Genomic DNA, 13,729 nt, shown 5'->3' with positions numbered 1-13,729 from the left:
CAATTAAAATCACATTTCAGTACAAATAAAATACCACCATATTTCCCCTTTTCTATTTTAATAAAAAGAAAAAAGGCAAAAGGTTATAACTAACAAAAGAAAAACTATATACAAAAGTACAATAACTATATACAATATATACTAGTAACAAATACCTAAACAATGTCTAGTCCATTTGTATTTGACAAATCAGAGAAAATAATTCCATTATCTATCCTATTTTAGTAAGTCCAAAATGTATCTAATTCACTTTCTATCCTAATTAATCTTCCACTATAAGTAACTAATCTTCAACTCCCTCAGAGACCCAAGAAGGAAATAATATAAGCTAACAAAATTAAAAACAGGAAGTGCATGCAAGCAACTTCCAAAAAAAATTGTGAGTTAACAGAAACAGCCAGCTGCCTGGACAGTCACCTGAGGTTTCTCTGCAGTGTTGGGGCATCATCTTCAGCCTATAGGCTTAGCATATCTGGCAGACTCATTTGTGAAGTAGGATGTACATAAGGTCAACAGTTCAACCTCACATTGGGTGAGAGCAGTCCATGTACCAGAAACACCTGAATTCCACTAGCGTCATGTCATGATTCAGGATTTTTAATTCTGGAAATTGTTGACAGTTTTTGAATTCAGCTGTCCATTCTTCTTGGCTGTGCATATATGGCTTCATCTCACATCCCCTTCTTCTCCACATCCCTCTATTAAATGCCAGTTTACTATCGAGAGGTGTGAGCTTTCAGCTGCTGTTCCATTGCACAACAGAAGCCATCAGCCCACTGCCTGTTTGGTGGCCTTCGAAGAAAAGGGCACTGTACCTTTTCTGGATTGTGAAGGCCACTTCAGGGATGGTGCCATACCCTGGCCCCCTTTTTGGGTAACTGTTGCCTTGCTTATAGATCTTGACCTTGATATCCTCCCTATGCTAATTACCTGCCAGGTTTCACCCTCCTGAAGGCTTAAGGGAAGTTCCTTGTCTGTGTATCCTGAATAATGGGCGCTAACAGCTTAGATGCAAGATTGTAAAACATCAGTAGCAAACTTCTGCCCTCCAGGGTCCTCCCATTGTGCTGTAAGCCTGTATTTAAGACCTCCTCCCCCTTCAAGAAATGACATTAGGCATTTAAAATTAAAATAGGTATATAGATATATAGATATAATATATATAATTGAATGAATACTGCGAGTGTAATCTATGAATACCACAAATGTGATTAATATCATCAGTGTAATTAATGAATATCATGAGTGTAATTTAAAAATAAATAAATAAATAAGTCTTGGTGATATTTTAGTCTTTGTATATATATGTTAGCTGGCTCCTAAAATGATTTTCTTGTGTGCTTCTGTGAAGGCCTAGATTTAACTTCACAGGCTCAGGAATAACTTGATAACTTGAACGGATACAGAGCAGTATCCTCCTGCAGACATCCTGTCTGCTGTTTATACAGGAAAGGAAAGCGTAACAGGATCCTGTCTGTGATTTGTGGCCCTTGGAGATATCTAGATAATCCTGCTGAGCAGTCCAGATAATCCTGTTCAGTGGGTTGTGGTTGTGTGCCCAAAGTCTAGACCAATAGTTTCCAAAAATCACCTTGCCCCTTCTACCCAATCCCAAATTACCAATTCCTGGCTTGTGGTTTTTCCCTATAAAAGCCCTCTATACCTGGGCTCATGGTTGTTGCCACATTTCCTTCCATCTGCCATGTGGCAGCCCAGGTTGAGACTGAATAAAATGACCCTTCTGTGCTCGTATCGGAAACCGGCTCCTTGGTGGTCTCTGGGGGTTTCTCGAAACAGGTACAACACTTCCAAGAACTCCTAATAGTGTATTTATCTGAAATACCTATCGAGCATCCAAGGCCAAGTGATCTCCTGAACTAAGGTAACAGTGATCTCCTGAACTAAGGTAACACCCTTATGGAAACAACATCTGTCTCCTAGGTCAGGCAGATAGCTTTATTTCTTGTGCAATCTGAGGCTCTCCTTTTTTATTACTAACATTATAGACTCCTGATTTCTTATGTAACTACTTCTAGGAATGTAGACTGAGCACATAAATCCCCTTCCTGATATACAAACTGATAGCTCTCAGTTGACCTCCTCCTTTAACCACTCCATTTTCAAGTTGTAAAAGAAAGCCTGACGGTCACTGCCTGAGAAAAATCCTTACCTGTTTTTATGACCCTGTAGGAATTCAAGCCTGGCTGGAGGGGGAAGATTGCTATTGCTTAGGTTTATAACTGAATACCCTAGGGAACTTGAGAAGGAAGGACCGAGGGATATAAGGAGATTCAGAGGAGGAATTTGAGAGAGAGAACTTGAGGGCTAGACAGAGAAGTGAGAAGAGAATGGAAGAACTAGATGGGTAAGAACTGGAGAGGAATGAACTGAGATGGGGAAGAACTAGATTGGAAAGGCTAGAAGAGAATACTAGAGGAATGAGATGGAAGATGAGGAAGAGTCAGATGGGGAAGAACAAGATGAGAAAGAGGGAGATGAGAGAGGAGCTAAGATGGGAAAGAACTAGATGGATGAGAACATAGATGCGGCAGAACTAAGATGAGAGAATTAAGGTAGAACTTAGAGGACAGCAGATAAATGTAGAGAGAAATCAGGCAAGAAAGAAGCTAGGCATGAGACCAGAATAAAAGCAATGTAGAGAAACAACTGACTCAGAAGAATACAGTGTATGGACTAAAGAGTTTTGTGTATGTAGATTCATTTCATATCATCAAAAATTAAATTATCAGCTGGTTGTAGATGCTTCCCAGACCCTAGGAGGGGACTATCAAGGGGCTGAAACCCCATAGTTCCTGATACACAGTGACAGAAACATGAGGGATCAGTACTGGAAGAATCACTGGAATTTCAGGGTGAGGTAGAAACCTGGTGCAAGGGAAACCCCCAGGAGTCTACAAGGATGTCCCTAGCTAAGACTTCCAGCAATAATGGATGGTAGCATGAACTGGCCATCACTGCCCTGGCCTGCAGGGCTTTAATGGGTACTCAACCACCCTAAGGATGGAATGTAGGGACAGGAGATACAAAGAAAATACACCAAGTCAAGATTCTGATCAAGGTGCAATTTTATTTTTCTCCAGGAGGGTTTATATAGTTCCTACAGGGTGGGGGGAGCAAGAAGCTGTCATCTGCATAAGGTGGGGCAAGCTAATAGGATGTTTATGTAGGATGTTTACAGGGTGAAAGGGTCAAGGACTCTGACTCAATGTCCTGTTGCTAGGCAACCTGACTGTAAGATAATCTAGTTCCCTGTCTTATGGGGGTCTGTATTTTTCCTTGTCTCTGACACATCACCTCTGACCAACAAGACTTTCGGTGGAGGAATTGAGACACCAACCCAGCCACATAACCTTCAACCTACAGTCTGTCCTGCCTATGGGACTGGTGCAGAGATTGAGGGTGTGGCCAACCAATAACTGGTCTAGCCTCAGACCTATCCCATGAGGGAAAGACCATCCCTAATACCCTCAGGACCCGGACCCAGAGGCTAGATGGCCCAAAGACACAGAATAGAACCAAACACAACTGGAGAAAAAAATAAAATGTAATGATGCCTAATGATATTCTGTTATAGATTGGTGCCTATCCCAATTGTCATCAGAGAGGCTTCATCCAGCAACTGATGAAAATAGATGTAGAGACCCTAAGCCAAGCATTAGGCCAAGCTTGGATCTTCCTCAAGAGAGGGAAGAAGGATTGTGGAAGCCACCAGAGTCAGGGACATCACAAGAAAACTCACATAATCAACTAACCTGGGCTCATAGGAGCTCATAGAGTCTGAACTGACAACCAGAGAGCCTGCATGGGATTGACCTAGTCCCTCTTCCTATATGAGATAGTTGTGTGGCTTAATCTTCTTGTGGGACTCCTAGCAATGTGAGTAGGGGCTCTCCTGACTCTTTTTTCTGGTTTTTGGAAACCCATTGTTCATCCTTAGTACAATGGGAGGTGCTTAGTCTTAATGCAACTTGGTATGCCATGTTTGTAGCTTCCATGGAAGACCTGCCCTTTTATGACCAGAAACAGAGGAGTGGATTGGTGGGTGTGAGCAATGAGATGGGTTCTGTTGCCCTCTAAGTAGAGTGTAGTGTCTATGTTTTCCTTGATATGAAATACTTCCTGGATCTTGATAACTGTAACCACTGGGGGTTACAGGTAAAAATTTGTTTCTAAGTATTGGGAGTTGAAATGCATGAATGGAGAAGTACAAGAATGGGGGGCAGCTGAGGGAGTCCACTGAAGAGGGGAGAGCTGGGTATTCTGCTAGGATCTGCTCAATATCCTCAGAAACAGTGCAATAGTGAGGAGAATCCACAGCAGAAGACCTGCTACAGAGCTAGGCATTAGAATGGGGGATTGGACATGGAGAAATGAAGGTACATGTGAAGATCTGCTCTTATCTTACCTGTTTAGCTGGTCAAAATGGTCATCAGGTTCCCATAAAATGCCTGTTTTGTTGGGGTTGAGATAAAGTAATGAGTGGGACAAAAGAAGTTTGAAAGTGTAGATGTTCTTGAGCCAGTGATTTAGGGGTCAGAGAGGAAGAAGAGACCACAGCATGTGGTCTGCTGCAGGTCTGGGGATGAGACTGTGGAACTGGGTTTTTAAGAGTGGATAGAGAGGTGGAGATCTGCAGTTAACCTACTGACTTCCCATGATAATTGGCCTGTGATTTCCCTGGATAGGTCTGCTACTTTTGGTGCCTGGATAAAGCAATGAGTGGGAAAAGAACATTCTGGAGGTGAAGATCCATGTGGTTCAATGGAGATGGGGATAGATGGAAGAGGAAGCTGCAGCATTTAGTCTGCTAGAGAGCTGATGACACCGGGGCTTGGACTAGGAAGGACTGAGGGAGAGGCAAAGATATTCAGTTAGTATGCCTGCATCCCTGGCCTGAGTGGTCTATAGGTTTCTAGGGGATGCCTACTGGAGTTGGGACTGAAATAAAGCAATCAATGAAGGGAGGCTGGTTAGGATGTGAAGATCTGAGTGATCCACTGGAAATGAGCACAGGGAGATGGCAGAATGGAGGATGTTATTACTAAAAGAAATAAACTGTCCAACAAGGATCATTGACAGTCATAGGGTGCTGCCCATGCTGCCTCTTTAGGCTTTGTATTGCAGAGGGGAGCAATGTCAAGTTGAGGTGACCATGTGTTCTAATGGCAGCAGGTTTCTTTATGAGGACAGCTTGGAAACATCAGAAGCACAAAATGTTAAGTGTACCTTGGGTTCTTGGATTCCTGCGTGGCAGCATTGGGACACTAGCTCCTTTGGAGATATGCAGAACCCCCAACTGAAGGTTCCCCTGGGGCTATATGGCCCAGTGGATGATAGAGTCTGGAACAGCAATGACCATCCTCGAATGCACCTGAGGTATGGGCCCAGCAGGCAGCCTTTATCCCTGAGGCCCCCACTGCTTTGTCCTTCAGCACTCTTGGGTGAGTCCTGGCCATGGAACTGCACCTGCACAGATGTTAAAGAGCTGGCGGGTTGGTGATGCTGAGTCCAGACTGTGCTGAGAAGGGTCTTCTGTGTGCTGTGTGGTTTCCCTTCTCCTCCTCTTTTTCTGTTTGTGCTCCTGTGGATTGATTCCCCTCATCACCTATCATTTCCTTCCTCTCTCCTCTGCTCCCCTTCCCCAGCTGGTCTCCCTCAGAATTGAGTCCTGTGCCTCCTGGTGTTAGAGGAGTTTCCCACAGAGCTGTCTTTCCCCTTAACACCTCATCCAATGGGTTTTTACATTTTTTCTATTGCTTTATTTCTTTTTTTAAAAGATGATGTACAACAGTTTATTCATTTTCTCCTAAAAGCAGTTAGACAAAATTATCAGTCTGAAGAAAAACAGAAATGTAAATTTGCTTCACATTTTGTTTCTTTGCAGTGATTTGGGGAATGGACAAATTTAGGATTTTGCAAAGTACCTTTGCTGAATGTGAAAAGGGCTGGCAAGACTGGCAAAGGGCTTCAAGGGATTGGCGTTGGATTTTTTTTCACTACTCTATGTTTTGCTATAGACTAACTAAAGCAGAAAGGACTGGGAGTGGGAATTCTATAATTTCCAGGACTGCAATCTGGAAAAATGGCAAACATTTGATGCCTTTCCTTTAGCCTTCAGATAGGTGGTTTTGTAGGTAGTATAGTTTCTGACCACTGGGAAACCTTCAGAAAGTTCATGTGATGGAAAGACAAGTGTGCTTTCTATTTGGGGGAGAAAATGTGTTGTTGCTTTTTTTAAATTGACTTGAGTCTGCAGTATATTTAGAATATATGTATTAGTCTTCTGAGAAGTTACTTTGATTTTAATGCATGTTTAGTATTTAAATAATTATTATATTTTTATTGTTTTTGGTGGCAAGCTTTCTGTGTGTAGCCCTGGAATATGCTCTGTTGAGTAGGTTAGCTATGGAATTAGAGATCACCCTCCTCTGCCTCGTCTATTCTAGGATTAAATGTTTCCATGACCACACCCAATTTTTTGTTTTTGTTTTCCTTGTTATGTTTTTTAGGATGGTGACACTTGTGTTTCAGGCTGACTTGGAAATCACTGTAGAGCTGAGGAAAATCCTGAACCTTGATGCTCCAACAACTTCCTGTATTCTTTCTCACTTATGTTTTATAATTCCATTATATATATATATATATATATATATTCACCTCTCTGCTTGTATAACACATGTATTCTATCGCTGTGCCCATCCACTCCTCACCACCCACAGGTCTCATTGGTCCTCTCCTCTTTTTTCTCTGTTCTGCTCACTCCAGTTTTGAAGTAAATGGGTAGGAGATGAAGAGTGGAATCCAGGTATAAAAGAAACTGACAGTGTTTCTCTTTGTGGACTTAGGTTACCTGACTCAGTATAGTTATATTTCCAGTTACATCCATTGCTGCAAATTTCCTTTCAGTTTTCTTCATTGCTGAGTGGAAATCATTGTGTCTATGTGCTGCATCTCCATCATGTGGACATCAGCTGATGGGGATCCAGGCTGATTCTTTTTCTAGCTATTGGACTAGAGCAGCAATGACCATGTGTGTGCATGTATCTGTTTTAGTGTTTGGAGTGTTTTCGAATAAGCCCAGAGAGTTACATCTTGGTGAGATGGCATTTCTATTTTTTTTTAAACTGAGGCAAGCTCACGCAGATTTTCTTTGTAACTGTAGTGCCTTATACTCACACCAATTGTAAGTATTCACTTTTGCACACAGCCTCAAAGGTATTGGATATCTTCATTGTTGAATTTTAGGAAGTCTTTAACTTCCTTCCTTCCTTCCTTCCATCCTTCCATCCTTCCTTCCTTCCTTCCTTCCTTCCTTCCTTCCTTCCTTTCTTTCTTTCCTCCCTTCCTTCAGTGGTTATTCAGTAGAGAGTTGTTCATTTTCCATGAGTTTGTTAAGGATTCTGTTTGTGTTTGTTGTTGTTGATATCCAGCTTTTATCCATGGTGATCTGATAAGATACAAGGTGTTATTTCAATTTTCTTTTAATCTGCTAAGACTTGCTTTGTGGCCAAGTACATGATTAATTTTGGAGAAGATTCAATGCAGTGCTGAGAAGAACATTTATTATTTTGTGTTCATGTGAAATGTTCTGTAGATATCTGTTAAGTCCATTATGTACACATTAGCTGATGGACCTCCAGCCTGATTCTTTTTGTAGCTATTGGAACTAGAACAGCAATGAACATGAGTGTAGTCGAAAGTTTTTTCTGGTCTCTCTGGGGAGCTGAAGAATCACCCAGAAATGCTTTACCCATTAAATTGGGGCTTTTTCTAATTTGGTCAGATTGGACTGAAATGGGAAACTCAAAATTTGAAATATTAAATTTATTAAATATATGAAACAGTTTAAAGATTAAAGGGTCAGTAAAATTTGAAAAATAAAACACTGCAAATGTTTATTTGATGAATCCTATGAGTACAAACAGAATTTATATAAATGCAGGGGTAGAAATGATGCAAAAATTAAAAGCACTTACTGCTCTTTTCAGCATACTGGAGTTTGTATCTTAATATCATTCTCAGGCAGTTCACAACTGCTTCTAGTTCTTGGGCATCATACACTGTAGGAGAAAATGTAGGTTATGTCCCATCCAGCCCACCTGGCATACTGTCCTTCTAATTAAGAAGCATGGCACATGTTCCCCCTGACTATTCTCAGAAGTCAAAACAATGAATTCTGAAATATCATGAGTAGATCGTAGCGAGGCTACACACAAGACACTCTTCATGTCTCCTTTAATGTGCTTCTCCAGTATAGAGACTGGTGGTATGAGTGCTCACTGTCCAATCAGAGGTAATGTGCTAACCAATCAGAGTCCATAGGCTTCCACTATATATGCAGTTGTTTATGTACAATACAGCAGATGATGGTCCATAAAACTGTCTCTGGAGTAGTTTATCTCCATGCCCATTACTGACCCAAGGCACTGCTGTCTTGTGGGGGGACATCCTGGTAATGATGGCACTACAGCCTCTTCTGACCTCTGGCACTTGCACAAATGTGCAGGCAGGCACACACATACAAACTATAAATATTTATTGAAAATCTACAAAATGTTACACAGAAAATGTTTATTCACATATATGTAATTACCATGAAGCTAACAATATCAAACAAACAAAAATTAATTGTAAACAATATCAAAGCATGACAATTTTATGGAGGAAGTTGTTAGAAGACTTTAATTTTTATTACATTTTGTATACAGTATGATGTAACAGATTTTCATGCTGTATCAAAAATAATTTTAAGTGAAAACTTTTAAATAATTTAATTTTTATTAAATGTACTTTTAGTTTGACCATTTTGGTCTCCAGAGTAATTTTAGAAACACATAATTATGCTTGCATTTTTTAGCTATCATATTAACCAAAGTTTTTTTAATTTTTAAATTTCAATTTATTTGTACTTAATTTTTAAAAATTGATCACATCTATTTAAATTGTTATTTTAACAATTGTTATGCTATATAAAAATATAAATTTTAAAAATGAAGTCTTAGTAATGAAAGACAAGATATAGTTATTTATTTTGCTAATGCTGCTATTAAACTGATGAAGTTCCAGTTAGTTATCAATATCATCAGAGATCTGAGAAAGATAAATTAGAGCTGGAATTATAATTCCAGATTATTTTTTTTATTAATCATGAGTCATCTTAAGTGCTATATTTAGTATATTTTGGAGGATTTTGAGGATAATCTATTAAGTATGTCTGATTTTAAACAAACATTATTTGGTTTTAGTCACTTGCTTTAGGCTTAACCTTGAAGACATATACAGATGACTAAACAAAGATTCTGTTTATGAGTTACATTTATATAGCATGACTCTAAATATAGTTCTGAGCACATTAAATAATTGATCATTTATAAGATATATTAACTTGTATTTCTTAATTGTCTTCTACATTTTATGAGCTAGTAGCTTTTATAAGAAGAATTTGGTGATTTATATCCATTAAATTTGAGCCTTCAGTTTTGAATTGAAGATCAATTCTCATCACAATAAAACTTTAAATCATAAATAGAGCCACAAATACAGAAGTTAGACATACGTTTTGAAGTCAGTTTTTCTAGCCTGAATAGACCTTAGGAATTCAGACCTTGTTTATTAAATATTCCTTATTTATGAGACATGCTGGTTTTATTTAAAATTATCTAGAATACTTAGTGGAGATGTAAGTGGGTAGGTATATTGTTAGCAAAGACACAGTAGTTAGATGTACATATTTAAGCTAGTTTTTGTTAGCCTGAGTATGCCTTTATATCCTTAGGAATTTATCCTATAAAATTTCATTTTAATGCAAAATATGTTGCAGACCTGCTGTTGCCTCCTTCATCTAAAAAGAAGATACAATAAGCAGAGGGCTCAGCCCGACTAAGAAGTAATGTAGGTGCTGCCTCAGTTGCTTTACTCCAGCTGTCTTCTTAAGATGATGGTGAAGTTACCTAGCATATACTAAAGATGGCTGTTAGCCACGTGGTCTTTTCCATCCTGAGGAGGTCATCCGCCAAGACAGAGGCAAGCCTTGTGGTTGCTATTCAAAAACATCTATTTTCCTAAACAAGAGTTGAATTTAAGTTATGCATACACAGTATGCGTTAGGAGACCCATATTATTTAAACAAGCATGGACTCATATATGTAGTATATTGTGGCAAATTAAAATCACCATTGCATAGATTTAACTACCAGCCTTTTGTTACAAGTTTAAGCTAAATTTTTGTTATTTTGAATTTGTAAATCCTGAGATAAAGACTTTATACACACCCAAGAGATATCTCTATCCTTCATGTGATAGAGTAGAATATCAATGTAAGCTGCCAATTAACTATTGTGTGGAGAAATAATCAGCCTGAATTTCAATTAGTGGCACAATTAGTCATACAGGCTCTTTAGCACTGAGGGATTAAGTTTTATGAGCTATCACTTTAGTAGCAACATCATTTAATAAGCTAGTGATCCCCTTAGCTTCAGGTGATACATGTTTTTGTATAATTTAAATGGAGTCTCCAGAAAGTAACTTAAAGAGCAGAGACAAATATCCTTAGTTTTGATAAGCAAAGAAGAGCATATCCAATTGACCTAACTCAAAATTATATTGTGCTCTTTTAGGTCATTTACTATGAAAGTTAAGCATTCATTTACATATTTATTATACATGAAAAAAATTTCATCCATATCCTGAATGACTAAAACCTCAGGAAATTTTACTACATTGACCTAACTGCTTAATGTTCTAATTATAATTGTTACTGTATTAGAGGTTGGGCTTTTTTTTAGAATTTTTCTCATGAAGGGACCATGAACAATCTATATTTTGTTATTTCCACTATGCGGTAAAAACAAAAACAAAACAGAAAAATCAAGCAGGAAAACAATACAAAATAACCTAAGGTCTGGGGCAGCTCAGCTAGCCCATCATTAAGGAAGTGGATCACCACCAGCCATTTCTTGGAATTGTGTTTCAGTGGCCTCTCTTGGCATACTGGTAGCAAAAAAAGGCCAAGGGACAGAGGGCTTTGACCTCCAGTTAGACTGCGTGGGAGGACCTGGCTACACAGAATATTTGTCTGCCCTGCCCTGACCAGCTGAAATGTTTCCAGAAGACTTCCCCCCCCCCTCTCCCTCCTGCCTATCCTCTCCATATCTCAATTTAAGAAAATATTGACATGAATTTTAACTCTGCTTTCATGGTCTCTCTTTATATTAGTTCCCATGAGGATAAGGTTGCAGAATACTGTTAATCTGAGTATTTTACTCCTTTAGATCTTAAGATTTCAATAATTATACAGAATGCTTTGTCTCAAGATCAAGAAGAATCTACATTAATGTCTCAAACCTTTTCAGAGATGCTAAAGTTTATTTAATAGTAGCAGAAATATGACAATCTGTGATCTCTGAAATGGCAAGGGACACCAAGAAAGTCATGGCACATGTTTGTTGGTGAGACATGGCTTTCTAATTGTTTTCAGATGTCAGTGACAGGAGTGGGTGATGATCTGTTGGATCATGAAAACAAAACAAAACAAAAAAGTAGCTGGAGACTACATTTTAAAAATGTGGTGAGAAACTATCGGATGGTGGAAGAGATTAAAAGAGAGTTTGGAAATTTAACCATTGAGTACTGACAGCATTGGAAGAAAAATAAGAAAATCAGAGCATGAAAATGATGTGACTCATGATAGATTTAGGTAAACCCATCTAAAGGGATCAGTATAGAGCATATTTTGGCATTATACTTGGGATGGCTAAGATTGTCCTCTACAGAATGTTAATACATCTTACCCAGGACTCAATTGGTAGGAAGGAATGGTCAAGGCCTCAGTTATCATTTGTCCCTCTGGAAGTCCAGGATAGCTTTGTCTAATAGATAGCATTTTCATCTTTGGTTATACTTTCCTGATGTGGATGGCAAAAAATTAACTATCGCCATCATTATCATTGTTTTGACTTACTATTCTTACTTTTATAAGAATAGTGTTGTTATTAAAGCAGGTGATGTTAAGGCCAAATTAGACTCTATTCCTTGAGGTTTTGGTTGAGAGGAGTCACCATCTACTTTAACCTTTAACAGGGGTTTTGCCTTATGAGATGAGTCAGGGTCCTTGTGGATCATAGTACTTCTCTTGGGAACATTGATGGCATTTTCTCCCCATGTTGACTCTCCATTGCCCAGAGTATACATGGCTTAGATCCAATATCTGATTCTTCCTTCTCACAACCTCTCTGAACCAGAGTGAGGAGATTTATCAGAGTTGGAGGAAAAGTCAAGGTGTCCTGACATCCCACAGGACTTATAAGAACTAGAGATAGGGTCCAAAACATTATTCTTCTGGTCCTTGTCCACACTGATATAGGTTTCCAAGTATGGGTATCAAACACCCAGAAGGACAGTTGATCAAATATTTTAAAAACTCTGTTTGAGAGTTGAGTTGCTGTTGCTACAGTGATGGTGCAGGGTTAGGAGAACTTACTGTTCTTACAGAAGACAAAGGTTCAATCTCCAGCAATGACTTGGAGACTCACAATCAACCACAACTTCAGTTCCAAGGAATCTGGTCCCCTTTTCTGACTTACACAGGAATGAAGCATAGTGAGCATACATACATGTAGGCAAAACATTCTTACATATATAATAAAATACATACATCTAAGGGTTTTTTTTGTAAAGTAAAATGTTATTTGTCTAATATATAATACTTGGCTCAAGCTTGATAAGGAAAGACTTTTAAATAAACTTGACATAAGGTTCTATTTGTTAATTAGCATTCTGACATTTAATTGAAAACATAAACAAATACTCTGAAGAAACAGAGTACTTGGGGATATATTTTAACCATATTAATTACTTAGGAAACTGAAATTACGGGGCTAATTTATTTTCTCGGTCTTTACATTTTAGGAATGGTAAAGCCTAATGAACTCTTTCCAAGATGAGGATATTGTTCATAATAATTAAATTGAACCCTGGTATAGAAGGTCTTCTGTCCTGAGAGAAACAAGGGTATTTTAGACTTCTTATAAATGCAGAGCTGAGGTGATGATTAATCAAATGTCATGTTGGATCATGTTTAATTTACTTTTATTTACAAAAGGCTCTAATTACATTAAAAAATAAAAGAAATTTAGGCCAATTTGGAGGTTTTAATTAAAATACCTCTTAATTATAAGCCAAATTATACTACGGAAACAATATAAAAAAGAACATGCAAAAAATTCACACATGCATAGGTATCATGAAGATCATTTTAAAGGCAAAGATTTATTAATTTTCATTTTTCGATTACGCTGTAGGTTAGATCTTTGATCATATTTTACTAGCATTAACTATCCTTAATCTAAAGTCTGTCCTTTTAAAGATATGACTGTAATCTAAGAAACTTGGATGTCAATGACAGAGAGCCTAAACTAATTATTGATAAGACTTTAAGGAGGCTGAACAGACATCACCGTTTTGGTATTTAAATTAACTTTTTCTTTACATTAAATTGGACAAAATCAAACTTGGGAAAACAAATTATTAAAGAGGAAAGCACATGTAGACAGTTCATCAGTCTTACTTCTTAATGTTATAAGTTAAAATTTATCTTAGAAAGGAGGTACTATTGTTCTTTTAATACTTACCAGCATAGACAATTTTATTTGTATAGAATAAGCATTCTTAGATTTGAATGTGACTTTTGATTGGTATTTTATATCCTGTC

This window comes from Peromyscus maniculatus, chromosome 22, assembly GCF_049852395.1.
Source record: "Peromyscus maniculatus bairdii isolate BWxNUB_F1_BW_parent chromosome 22, HU_Pman_BW_mat_3.1, whole genome shotgun sequence".
NCBI lineage: Eukaryota > Metazoa > Chordata > Mammalia > Rodentia > Cricetidae > Peromyscus > Peromyscus maniculatus.
The sequence above is the reverse complement of the archived record's forward strand: the minus strand, read 5'-3'. Positions refer to the sequence as shown.